This window comes from Salvia splendens, chromosome 18 (assembly GCF_004379255.2).
Source record: "Salvia splendens isolate huo1 chromosome 18, SspV2, whole genome shotgun sequence".
Lineage (NCBI taxonomy): Eukaryota > Viridiplantae > Streptophyta > Magnoliopsida > Lamiales > Lamiaceae > Salvia > Salvia splendens.
The window spans coordinates 345,357-358,213 of NC_056049.1; the positions used below are offsets into that span (position 1 = coordinate 345,357).

Genomic DNA, 12,857 nt, shown 5'->3' on the forward strand with positions numbered 1-12,857 from the left:
TCCCTTGGGTTTGGGACAACCCCTTCGGGGCGTCCACTGGTTCCACCTTTGGTGGTTCGGTTGGTTCCACTTTTAGTGGTTCCTTCGGATCCTTTAATGGATCGAGTGTTGGTGCCTTCGGGCTCAATACTAGTGTTGGATCTTTCGGGATCAACACGAATGCTGGGGCCTTCGGGTCTCATGCGGGTGCTAGTCCCTTCGGGGCTGGTACGACCATGGCGGGCTCTATGCCCAACATGAATGGTGGGGGCTCTATGCCCAACCAAGTTGTTGGCTCCTTCGGGGGCAACGGAATTGGTTCCTTCCAAGGACCAACTGCGGCACCTTTGGCACCAAGAATGATGCCACCTGCCGAGAAACCACCCAAGTTTGGAGGATCAGACTTCAAGAGGTGGTATCAAAAGATGTTGTTCTATCTGACAACATTGGGCGTCGCCAACTTCCTCACGGAGAACGAGCCGCCCGCACCAAGCGACCAAGAGACTAGGCTCGAAGTCATGGCAGATTATGAAGCTTGGAGGAAAGGAGATTACCTTTGTAAAAATTTCATTCTAAGTGCTTTAGATGATAGTTTGTACAATGTATACTCCAATGTAACCACATCTAAACAAATGTGGGAAAACCTAGAAAAGAAGTATAGCATAGATAATGCTGCAGGGACGGAACAAGTTGTAGCATCCAAGTTTATGGACTACAAAATGGTCGACTCTCGACCCGTCATGGAGCAAGTCCAAGAGCTCCAAATGATCATCCACTCATTAGTGGCTGAAGGGATGACCTTGCCCGATAAATTCCTAAGGTGCACGATCATTGACAAGCTCCCTCCAAGTTGGAAGGACTTCAAGAGTTATCTCAAGCACAAGCGAAAGCAGATGACCCTTGAAGACTTGATCGTGAAGTTGCGCATTGAGGCCGACGTGCGCAAAAGTGATCAGAAGGCTAAAGGCTTCACCCCAAATGAAGCCAAAGCCAACCTGTTGGAGCGGGGCGGTCCCTCCAACAAACGCCCTCGCCCAAACCGTCCAAATGACAAAGGGAAGGGAAAGCAGCCTTCAAGGAAGTTTGAAGGCGACTGCTACAAATGTGGCAAACCGGGCCACTTTGCCAAAGACTGCCGCAGCAAGAAGAAGAAGCCGGCAGCCCACGTCGTTGAGAAGGAGTTCAAGGACTGGGATGAGAACGACCTCATTGCAGTGGTCACTGAAGAGGTTAACCTTGTTGATAACAAGGGAGGCTGGTACATCGACACCGGCGCTACTGCTCATGTTTGCTCCGACAGGAGCAAGTTTGCCTCCTACACTGCTGTTGAAGGGAGGAAGATCAACATGGGGAATCAAGCATCGTCAGAAGTCCTCGGCGTTGGCAACGTGATTCTCATGATGACGTCTGGCCTAACTATCACTTTGAAGGATGTGCTGCATGTCCCGGACATCCGCAAGAACCTAGTGTCAGGATCAATACTAGTTAATAAAGGGTTTAAACTTGTATTTGAGTCCGATAGGTTTGTCTTGTATAAGTTTGGAAAATCCATCGGAAAAGGTTATGTAACCGATGGGCTTTTCAAGCTTAGTGTAGCAACTCGAAGTGTTGCGAAGCCATTGGCCAATAAGAATAAAGCATCTACTTCCTCTTATTTGATTGAGTCTTCAAATTTGTGGCATTGTAGATTGGGACATGTAAATTCAAAAGCCATTAAAAGATTAGTAAATTTAGATTTACTAAAGGCTAATGAATTGGATATCCAAGATAAATGTGAAATTTGTCTTGAAGCAAAAATGACTAAGTTGCCGTTTCACTCGGTTGAACGAAGCACAAAACCCCTTGAATTAATTCACACGGATGTATGTGATTTAAAGATGTTGCAAACTAGAGGTGGTAAAAAGTACTTTATCACTTTCATAGATGATTGCACAAGATATTGCTACATTTATCTTTTAAGAAGCAAAGATGAAGCAATAGAGGCGTTCAAAAATTATAAGAACGAAGTTGAGAATCAACTTGGTTGTAAAATCAAAATGATTCGAAGCGATAGAGGAGGCGAATATGTAGCCCCGTTTGAGGAGTTATGCAACGCAAGTGGTATAATTCATCAAACAACTGCTCCATATTCACCACAATCTAATGGTGTTGCAGAACGCAAGAATCGAACTCTAAAAGAGATGATGAATGCACTGCTACTCAGTTCAGGATTACCACATAACATGTGGGGGGAAGCTGTTTTGACAGCAAACTATATCTTGAATAAAATCCCTCTCAAAGGAAAAGATGTTACTCCTTATGAGTTGTGGAAGGGAAGGAAGCCATCCTACAAATACCTCAAAGTGTGGGGGTGTTTGGCAAAGGTGATGGTTCCTCCGCCCAAAGAAGTTACAATCGGACCTAAGACGGTTGATTGCATCTTCATTGGATATGCACTTAACAGTAGTGCATATCGATTTGTTGTTCACAAGTCTGAAATATCGACTATCACAGTAGGAACAACAATTGAGTCGAGGAATGCTGTATTTCTCGAAAATACCTTTCCTTGCAAAGATAAGGAAAAGGTATCAACCAATTCTGAGACAAGAATTGAAGAAGCCACTAGTTCTAAACAAGTGGAAGAAGAAGCCACTAGTTCTAAATCAACAGATGCGGAACCTGAATCGCGCAAGCGTGCAAGGCCCGATCCAAAAGATACAGTACTAAGACGTGGTAATAGAGTCAGAACACCAAAAACTTTTGGTCCTGACTACATTGCTTTCATGTTGGATGAAGAACCAACATCGATAAAAGTAGCCTTTGCTGGCCCAGACGGGCTGCATTGGAGAGAAGCTGTTCAAAGCGAAATTGATTCAATTTTGCTAAACCACACATGGGTGTTGGTTGATTTGCCCGAAGGTGCTAAACCTTTAGGATGCAAATGGGTTCTTAAAAGAAAGTTTAAGGCCGATGGAACAGTTGATAAGTATAAAGCCCGATTAGTAGTAAAGGGTTTTAAACAAAAAGAAGGACATGACTTCTTCGATACCTATTCACCTGTAACAAGGATTACATCTATCCGGGTGCTTCTCGCTATTGCTGCATTGCACAATCTCGAGATTCATCAAATGGATGTAAAGACCGCGTTTCTGAATGGTGAACTAGAAGACGAAATCTACATGGAACAACCCGAAGGGTTTGTAGTACCTGGACAAGAGAAAAAGGTATGCAAGCTCGTGAAATCCCTATATGGATTGAAACAAGCGCCATTGCAATGGCACTTGAAGTTTGATAATGTGATGTTATCAAATGGGTTTAAAATCAACGAGTGCGACAAATGTGTCTACATCAAGAGCACTAATAACGGTCATGTTATAGTGTGTCTCTACGTTGATGATATGTTAATCTTGGGTAGCAACACTCAAGTAATTAACGATACAAAGGCCATGTTAAAGAGAAACTTTGACATGAAAGACATGGGTCTAGCCGATGTAATTCTTGGAATGAAGATTCTAAGAACGAATGATGGAATCATCTTAACACAATCACATTATGTTGAGAAGATATTGAATAAATTCAAAGCCTATGATGGCGCGCCGGTTAAGACTCCAATTGAACTCGACGTTCACTTGAGCAAAAACAAAGGCGAGCCCGTTGCACAAGAAGAGTATGCACGGGTCATCGGGTGCATTATGTACTTGACTAATTGCACTCGACCTGACATTGCTTGTGCCGTGAACAAGTTAAGTCGTTACACGAGCAATCCAAGCAAAGAGCATTGGAGAGCTCTTGTGAGGGTTTTGAGATATTTAAAACACACTCAAAATCTTGGGCTACACTTCTCGAGATACCCCCCGGTGCTTGAAGGGTACTGTGATGCCAATTGGATATCCGATAATAGAGACTCACTTTCAACAAGTGGATATGTCTTTACTATTGGGGGTGGTGCTGTATCGTGGAAATCCACAAAACAGACCTGTATAGCCCGATCAACAATGGAATCGGAGTTCATTGCCTTGGATAAGGCTGGTGAGGAAGCCGAGTGGCTTAAGAACTTCCTTGAAGACATTCCATGTTGGTCTAAGCCAGTGCCACCAGTGCTGATTCACTGCGATAGCCAAGCGGCTATTGGAAGGGCAAACAATGGTTTCTATAACGGTAAGTCTCGACATATACGTCGACGACATAACACCGTGAGACATTTGATCACAACAGGGGTGATTACAATTGACTATGTGAAGTCAATAGATAATCTAGCGGATCCGCTAACCAAAGGGTTAAACCGTGATCAAATGAATAAGTTGCTAGAGGGAATGGGTTTGAAATCCACAAACTAAAGAATTGTCATAGTGGTAACCCAACCATGATGACTGGAGATCCCAAGAACTTGGTTCAAAGGGACAACTAAGCTATGAGAGTTCATGGAAAAACACTCAAACTATATCTATTCCCTAGAGAGCAATAGAGTGTTGGAGAACTTGCCTCGTGGTAAAGGCTAAGTCTATGACTTTTAATGGTTCTTAAGGATCTCAAAGAGATGGAATTCTCAAAGAGACCAAGTATGGCAAGGTACTTGACTAAGAATCACCTACGTAAGTGCGAAGTGTGGTCGCTTCATAAAAAACGCACTTATGAATCCAAAGTGGTGTCCAAGACCGCAATGGACACAAAACGTGAGAACGGATGAGGTTGAGGTGTTTAAGTGTTAACACCATTGTCTCGGTGCACGCCGTGGGGGATTAGTTCAAAGCATCGCGCTACTAAGCCGCCTGTGTATCCGATGGTGTCGACTATGGAGGGTTCAAAGTCAACAACTACCTATCCTTATGCTTATATACCTCGCGAGGGTTGAGCTTGTGTCTGCATGCATATGCATTCGGCTATTTCCACTCATGTGGGGGATTGTAAAAATCATGGATTAAATATGCCCGGTCAATGGATTTTGACCAAATAATAAATGTGACGAGACATTTAATTTTGTGAAATTAAATGACATAGCGTCGATCTACATTTTACGTAGGTAAATGTAGTATATTCACTTTCTCAAATCCGATTTCCGGTGAGTGAGAAATAGTGGATTAAAGTTGGGCATAATTAGCTTTTAATTAAAGCTTGGAGATGGAGCTTAGGGAATAATTAATTAGTGTTAATTATCCCACATTGGAGGATTAACACATCTTTAATGTGTATAAATTAAGTGACTTTATGTTACTTAATAATTATAGTGGACCAAGATGGGTGAAAGAGCCCACACGCGCGCACACGCGCGCGCCGCCGCCGCCCGCCCGCCCGAGCCCGTGCCCGTGCCCGTGCACGTGCTCGTGCTCGTGCTCGCGCTCGCGGTCGCGGTCCGCGGGCCCGAGCCCGATCTCGATCTCGATCTCGATCTTGGACTTGGACTTGGACTTGGATCTTGGCAATTGGTCTTTGGGTGGTCTTTGGGCTTGGTGCTTGGCCCAAACTATTCTTTTTGGACCACCGCCAAGTCAGCAATCCAAGTGGCTTGACACGTCGTCAAGCGAGGCACAGTCACGGTTGCCACGTGAGAAATCCACACGCTCCACACACGGGTGGCACATTACAGCCACACGCCTGTAACCGACGTCGGTTACGGTTTTGCCATGATGAGCCTTCAATGGCTGGTTGACCCTGCATGGTGGTTGGCCTATAAATAGGCTAGCCATACCACTGCATTAGGACACACACCTACAAGCATTCTCTGCATAAGCTCTCTCCCTCTCCCTGCATTGTCTTTCTGTCGAAGCTCTGCCCTCTCCTCCATCCCGTTCGCCGGAGCTCTGCTGATTGCGGTGCTGCATCAGAAGAGACGTAGCCGTTTTACCTTTGGGGACGACACGCCAAACCGAGAGCACTACCGGGGCGTATCTCGTCTTGCGGGAAGAGGCCTCCTCGACTCGGCTGTCATAGCATACTGGTTTAGTTGTTTCATTTTCGTTGTAACTTCAGTTCTTTTTTGTATTCCTTCTTTTGGGTTGTATTACGCCCGGTTTTGTTATCTTGTAATCCCAGAAACCAACAGAAGTAACGAAGTTTATGTTCATAGAAATTGCTTCTGTCGTATATATTCACATAAAATTTAGGTTTGATTCCAGTCTTAACATATCCAAAAAGTTTTAGCAAGAACAAAAAATTTGATACAAAACAAAACACACTCAAACCATATTAGGACGAGCCAAGAATTCAACAGATAAGAGCAGCGAAATGACCAAATCAATTGCAACAAGACAAAACACAAAAAAAATATCTACACTTCAATCCATCACAACGGTATAAGCAAGACCAAACGGCTAAACAAATTTATACTAGAACAACACACACAAGCCCACTACCATCTCACGGCCCAACCAACGTCCCAATGGCTTGAACCTGCCCGCGTCACGAGATTAACCCTCTTCAGAGATTTCGTGATTATGTTTAGCTATTTAATTTAAGTTTACCCTTTTATTTTAGTAAACAATATATTTAAAATATCTTGGAATCAAGCCGATTAGATTATAATCTCATTTACGACTTCTCTTTGTCGGTTCTTCTTCGATTCACATAAGAGAGTCGAATCGCATGTATAAGATGTTAGAAACATATAGGCATATGTTGTCTTTTTTTTGACAAGTAGTGAAATAGAATGATTTTTTTTTATGAAATCCTGACCCTATCTTTTCTTCCATTTCTTTTGAAATCCTAAATATCAGGCATTTCTCATGTCCTTTCGTCGATATGCTATCATCCGCGACTCTCTAGCTCTATCACAAAAGCAATCAACATCACAAGAGAATGAAACATACACATTTCACACCAGCAACCGAAAGAGAGATCTGTCCCTTCGGGGACATCTGATAAAATTAGAACGACACGAAGAACATTAGCATGTCCCCTACCCAACGATAACACACATAAATCAAGCATAAGAGAGAATTGAGCAAAAGCCACATGAGACTATAAACTTATCTAAATTAATACATCTCCAATCTCCGCACTTACAGAATTTAGAAAATGAAAATACATATAGACTATATCTATAAATATAGTATATTTATATTTATAGGTATAGACCTAAGACTTTCCAAAGTGATAAAAGAACGACAACCTCAACCTTACCAACTGCTTAAAATGGCAATTTTGATTATAGCGCAGACTTTTATGTTGAATTTTCTCCCAAATAATATGTAAAATAGTGAAACTGTCGGAATTATGCAATTATCCAACAGAAAATTCACCTCGTTCTTTTTTTCTGAATTTTTTTTAAAAGGAAATGAAATTATATGTGATATCAGATTTGACACGAAAATGAAAACCTGGTTTAAAACAGAGGAGCATTGACTATAACTATAGTGTAGCTGGTGCATTCTGTAGGGAGTACACTTTTAGATTGGCCCCATTATCTAATATTCTAATTAATCATCAAGATTTTACGTACATTTCTATATTTGTTACTCCTTTAGTCCTTTTGTTTAATGTTTAATGACATACATTTTGTTTTAGTAATGATATTTAGGAGAGTTTTAAGTGGTGCAAGCGCAAAATATTAAGAATATGGCATACTTATAAATTTTATAAGTGCAGTTAGAAAATCCACAGAGTTTGATTTTGTTCTCAGTGAGTACATGGTAAAAAATTCGGTCATGTATAATGAAGTGTAGACATGTAGTAATTGGATATTTTCTTTTTTAGAGGTTGATTTTTTTTACCGTTCACCCCCGAGATGGAAAGTTCAAAATTTACCGAGTTAGTTAAGAATTAAGATTGTGATGTTGTAAATTGTACAACTTGTAGTATTTATTATTAGTAGTACTACTTTTCCAGTACTGATATTATTACGACAGAGAAAGATATGACAACTTCACAACTAGTCAACTCAAGAAACAAAATCACAACTATTTTTAGCTAGCTATTTTGACTGTCTCAGTTATAAAGAAGTAATTTAGAATACTAGGTTCTTAAGTTAAAAAAAGTACTCCTAGTGCTACAGAAATGAAACTGTTACTACTAATGTAAATTTAATGAATAGTTATTTTGTTTTAAAAATTGAAGTGTTTATAGGCAATATGATTTTTGTGAATTGAAAAGGATAAAAATAAAGTTTTAAATTAGAGAATCATTGTTAAAGGACGTTGATATTTTTATACTACTTCACTTATTTGGCCCAACTTTGATGATATCATGCCTCTATACAAACCATCCCAATTAATAGTGAAAATTGGAATTGATGAGGTCTTTCTATAAGTAGAGTCCATTTTCTTCGCTATTATAGCTCTCTATTTAAAATAAATATTAAGAAAAATTATAAATTTGAAGTTGGATTTGTTCATTTTTATCTTTAACTTCACAACAAAATTAATGATTTAAACGGTAACCAATGCTTGGCATGAAGAATAAATATCTGCGCATAAACAAATTGAGTAATTAATAGTATATGATTATAAAAATGATTATACATGTTACAAAACTTAGTCTTAGGCAGACACATTAATCTGTCTTCTCAGAAAAGAAAAGAAAAGAAAAGGATAAAGCATGCACCAATATACTCTACCCTAATTTAAACAAACAAAAAAAACCTCATTGCTAATTCAGTAATCACTCAACTGCCCACCTATTACATCTTAAACCTTACATTGCACCCTTTCGAGTTCGCCCTTCTCAGTTTCTGACTCAGCGGCGACGGCGACGGCGACAACGGTGTTAACGATCTACACGACCCGCTCCGATTCAACGTCGTCGACGGACACTTCAGGATCCCCTTGATAGGCTTCTTCGACTCATCGTCGTCGCCAGAGTTCTCGCCTTTCTCGTTGTCTCCTCCCGAACTTGAATATCGGCGAATCATCCCCGCTCGTGACGTCAACGTCGTTGGCGTCCGCGAAAGGATCTCCTCGGCTCCGGGCCCGGATTTCAATGTCGTTGTCTTCCTCGTCTCCGGTTTGGCGGTTTTTGCTCCTAGGGAGCTTAAACCATCCCTCGGCGAGGAGTTGTAGAGAATTGAAATTTTTTAGGAAAGAGGAACTGCTTTACGAACAGCGGGCAGATCATCTGCGCGTGCCGGTCGAAGGAGGCGGAATCGGTGAGCCCGGTCATCCTCTTGATCCCCACTACCTTGCGAGCCCGAGATCGTACCGTCGGGTCCTTGTAAACCCTAGCCGCGATGTGGCCGATGTCGACTTTCGCCCTAAATTGTTGAAGGGGGGGGAGCTCGGTTTTCTCGGTCATGTCGTTTGTCGGCTAGGAACCTGCTCCAATTATTCAATCATCGCTTTAATCAAATTTTAAAAAACATCAAGTTTGGGATTTCTTTGTAATTATTAAATAAATAAGTGTTAGATAAAATTGAATCTGATATGTACACCCGTGAAATTATATGTTGATGTCATGATGAGCTAAACGACGATGTTGTTTAGTCATGAAGAAAAGAAAATAAAAGAGGTAGGTGTTTGGGAGTGATTCCCCCGAGGATGACGCAAACGACGCCGAAGGATGATGGGAGTGATCCCACGTCTTTCCCTCGGGGAAAAGGAAGTCCATTTCACATAAAGATTCAAACACCTTCAAGATCCCCAGCCGCCATTGACGGAGAAACACGAGCAATGTGGAGAAGAAATCGCAATCCGCCAAAGACTATGAGATGAGCCAGCCGTGTGCGGTTGATCGATCAAAAGCAAAACTCCAAACTCAGGGATTCGGAGGGAAAATATAGGCAAGAGTATGATCTAGATTTGGTTGGGAAATGAGGGTAAATCCTTTTTTAGGAACTGCTCCACCCCCCTTGGTTTTTTACTTCTATTTTTAAGGAATGAGCTTCGTCTCTACCTATTATTTTGTTTTGATCATTCTCCATCAATATACTGTTTTGTTTCTACTTAGTTTTATGAAAATTACCAAATTCAATACTCTTGTTGAAATTCGCAAACAAATTAAATACTAGCTTGGTAGTAGACTTTTACTAAAAAAAGAACATACTTAATTAAATGTAAACATAATTAATTGTTGAGAAAATATGATATTTAATTAATTTTTAAAGACGGATGCTTAACAACGATTTATAGTAGTAATAGAAAAGTGAAAACGCGTTTGATTGAGAGCATCGCCATCTTTGCCATTGCTCTGCAATCTTCCTCACTCTAGCTTGAATTTTTCATTATTGCCTTGCTTTTCAAGAAACTCTCAAGTAGTCAACCATTTCCCCTCCGATTATCTATCCAGAAGCGAAGATTTAGATTCTGTTCATGTTGTTATAAACTCAAAAGGCTGGAGTTCCGTTTTCGTGAAGAATAGCGATCAGTAGTAATGCTCCCTCTATTGAAGCTCGGAACGCTTGCTCTAAAAACTGTCAGCAAACCCATTGCCGCTAGACTCAAAAAGCAGGCTGGGATTCACCCCAAATTCAGAAATATCATAGTTGATTTTGTTCAAATGTTTTAATGGTATTTACTAATCATCGATAATGGCATCGTTTGTCTGATTTTGCCTCTCGATTGATTAAGACCGATGCCTTGATTCGATTTTGGGCAATGGGTGCAATTCATCTAAACCCCATGATTTAGGTCATTGCTGAGAGCCTTTACATATTTAGTGCATATATGAAAGTGAAAATGGGTGGAGTGTGTTTGGAAAGAGGGAATTGATTGGTGCAATCTGAGTAATACTACTTGTTATTGAGCCCTCATTTCGATGAATTAGTTTCTGCATACAACAATTTCTTCCAGCTATCTTGTTTGGCTTTATTGGTGCATTGACTAATGAGGATTAGGGAAGAACTGTGGCTCTTGGATGTTCATATTCCTATTGTCTTGTAGTTTTAGCTTTGCTCCGGAATCTGTAGAATTTTCTTTAATAGACGTCACTCGACTTGTCAGTTGTATTCTCTTCTGCTGGAGCCTGGATACCTTAGTTGTTGCATCATATTGGTGATGGTTTTTTAATAGACGTCACTCGACTTGTCACTGATTGACTTTTGTCTCACTCATATCATCTTCTCTTTTTTGGTTTCGCCTGCTTTCTGAATTTCCTTCTTTGTTTTCTCTTGTATCTGTTGAATTATAGTCTTGGAGCTCTCTAGTAGCTGACCTAGCAAGTGTCGAACAATGTGCTTGACCATCACTGCATTTTTAACTGGTTTATTCCGTTTCCTGCTTGAACCAGGCTAATCACAGGATCACAACAAGTCCATGCAAAGGCGCATATATGGTCATGCAACAGCCGTGGAAATCCGACCTCTGAATGAAGAAAAGGCTGTTCAAGCTGCAGTTGATCTCATGGGGGAACTTTTTGTCTTCTCGGTATTTTTCTTCCAGCTTCAAGTTTCCTTCAGCTACTTATTTGTGTTGAATTATGCACTTCTTTGTTATGTTGGGACATGAACAATTGGCAACTGTAACATTTCCCGACCGTGCAAGAACATTTGGTAATTCAACTGTAACAGACTTGTTCATGAAAAATATAAAAAGAACACAAATTTGGCACTGATATTGTGCCTGTAACATTTTCGTGAAATTCTTGGTTTCCACGGAAAACCACCAAATCCCTTTAGCAAGAAGCATCCTTTGTCATATTTGGAGCTGTATCCTTTTTAACTGTATATTCTACGGACTTGATATTCTATCAAATAAGTAAATGGATTGAGTCTCGCTTTGGAAAAAAGGTCTTTTCCCATTCTAAATTGTAAATGGATTGAGTCATGCTCTAGAAACTTTTAGTTCTGTTACTGCATTCAAAGGTGTTACTGGTTGAACTTCTTCTATGAAATCAGTGCTGGTGACCTTATTTTGAGTGAATTTATAGTACCTCGAAAAATCTCCAAAGATTGGTAAATTGCAAACTTGTTTGTAGTGTAAATAATTTATGCTGGCAAGAAGCCATTTACTACAAATGACTCTTCTCTACATTCCCTTAGTTTCAGAGTACTAGTTTCATTATTTTGATAACTCTGGAATTGAAAAACATATTCTGTTTCTACCTCATGACTAACTTTGTACCCATCTTTAAAAAGCAATAATTCATACTACATGACTCATTCTTGTTTTCTGAAGATGTTTGGAATTACGTGATCAGGTGGCAGTGGCTGATTTGTTTTTCGAGGTACAGAGAAGTGCTCGATCAGAAGCAAAAAAAGGAGGAAATTCGCAGGCAGGAAATGGAAGTAAATTACTTCAACTTTGAGCTTCTTTTTACCCTAGCTGAGTTTGCATCCATTATATGTGCATTGAGTTTCTGTTAATTGGACTAAACCCGGTGTTGCTGCCGACACATAATTCAAAACTAAACTGCTTTCAGGGAATGAGACAACGGGATGAAGAGTTAGCTCAGGAGGTAGAGCTTCTGAAGCAAAAGCTAGCAGAGATCGAGAAAATGGCCAACGCACGAGGCCTTGCCGGAGTGTTTAACTTCAGACAGGCTCAAGCTGAAGAAGCCAGGCCAACACCTGCAGCTTGATCTACTGGAATCACCAATTAATCTAGTATTAGATGAACCAGCTTGACCCTGATTCACCTCATCCTATTCTTTTACCCATTTTTTAAAAGAAAGCTGTAAAAAAATAATATAAATCAATTTCTTGTCAAATTTTTGGTGAGTTTTTGGCATGGGTTTTTAGTTGATGGAATCTTGAAAAATAATTGAAGAATTGATCTTGTTTAGTGATGATGATGGAAAGTGATTCCATTCATTTGGTTAGTGATATTTGATGTCTAAAACAGGATAAAAAGCCTTTTGAAGGTGCTTTATAAAACTTTTGTCAAATTCTGATTTTGCATATACGCTTTATATTGATCGCATGGTTTGTGAATTCTGAGATTTCTGCGACTTTAAAATCTATTTGTAAATTATTAAATTACTGATTTATTTTTGGTTTTGCAATTGTTAAGAGTACCGTGCTAACATGTCTTGACAGC

At 40.2% G+C, this 12,857-nt stretch overlaps 1 long non-coding RNA gene, 1 other non-coding gene and 1 pseudogene across 2 annotated transcripts; 2 read left to right on the forward strand and 1 right to left on the reverse strand.

The window, feature by feature from the left end:
• The first annotated feature begins 6,793 nt into the window (after positions 1-6,793).
• LOC121778021 lies at positions 6,794-6,896 on the forward strand. The gene has a single exon (XR_006045594.1). It is a non-coding gene; the product is annotated as a U6 spliceosomal RNA (small nuclear RNA).
• Positions 6,897-8,371: 1,475 nt separating this feature from the next.
• LOC121777007 lies at positions 8,372-9,853 on the reverse strand. Its single transcript, XR_006045345.1, has 2 exons — positions 9,514-9,853; positions 8,372-9,200 (listed from the first exon to the last, which is right to left on the reverse strand). It is a non-coding gene; the product is annotated as an uncharacterized LOC121777007 (long non-coding RNA).
• A 1,261-nt stretch (positions 9,854-11,114) lies between these two features.
• LOC121777791 lies at positions 11,115-12,645 on the forward strand (annotated as a pseudogene).
• Positions 12,646-12,857: the final 212 nt, after the last annotated feature.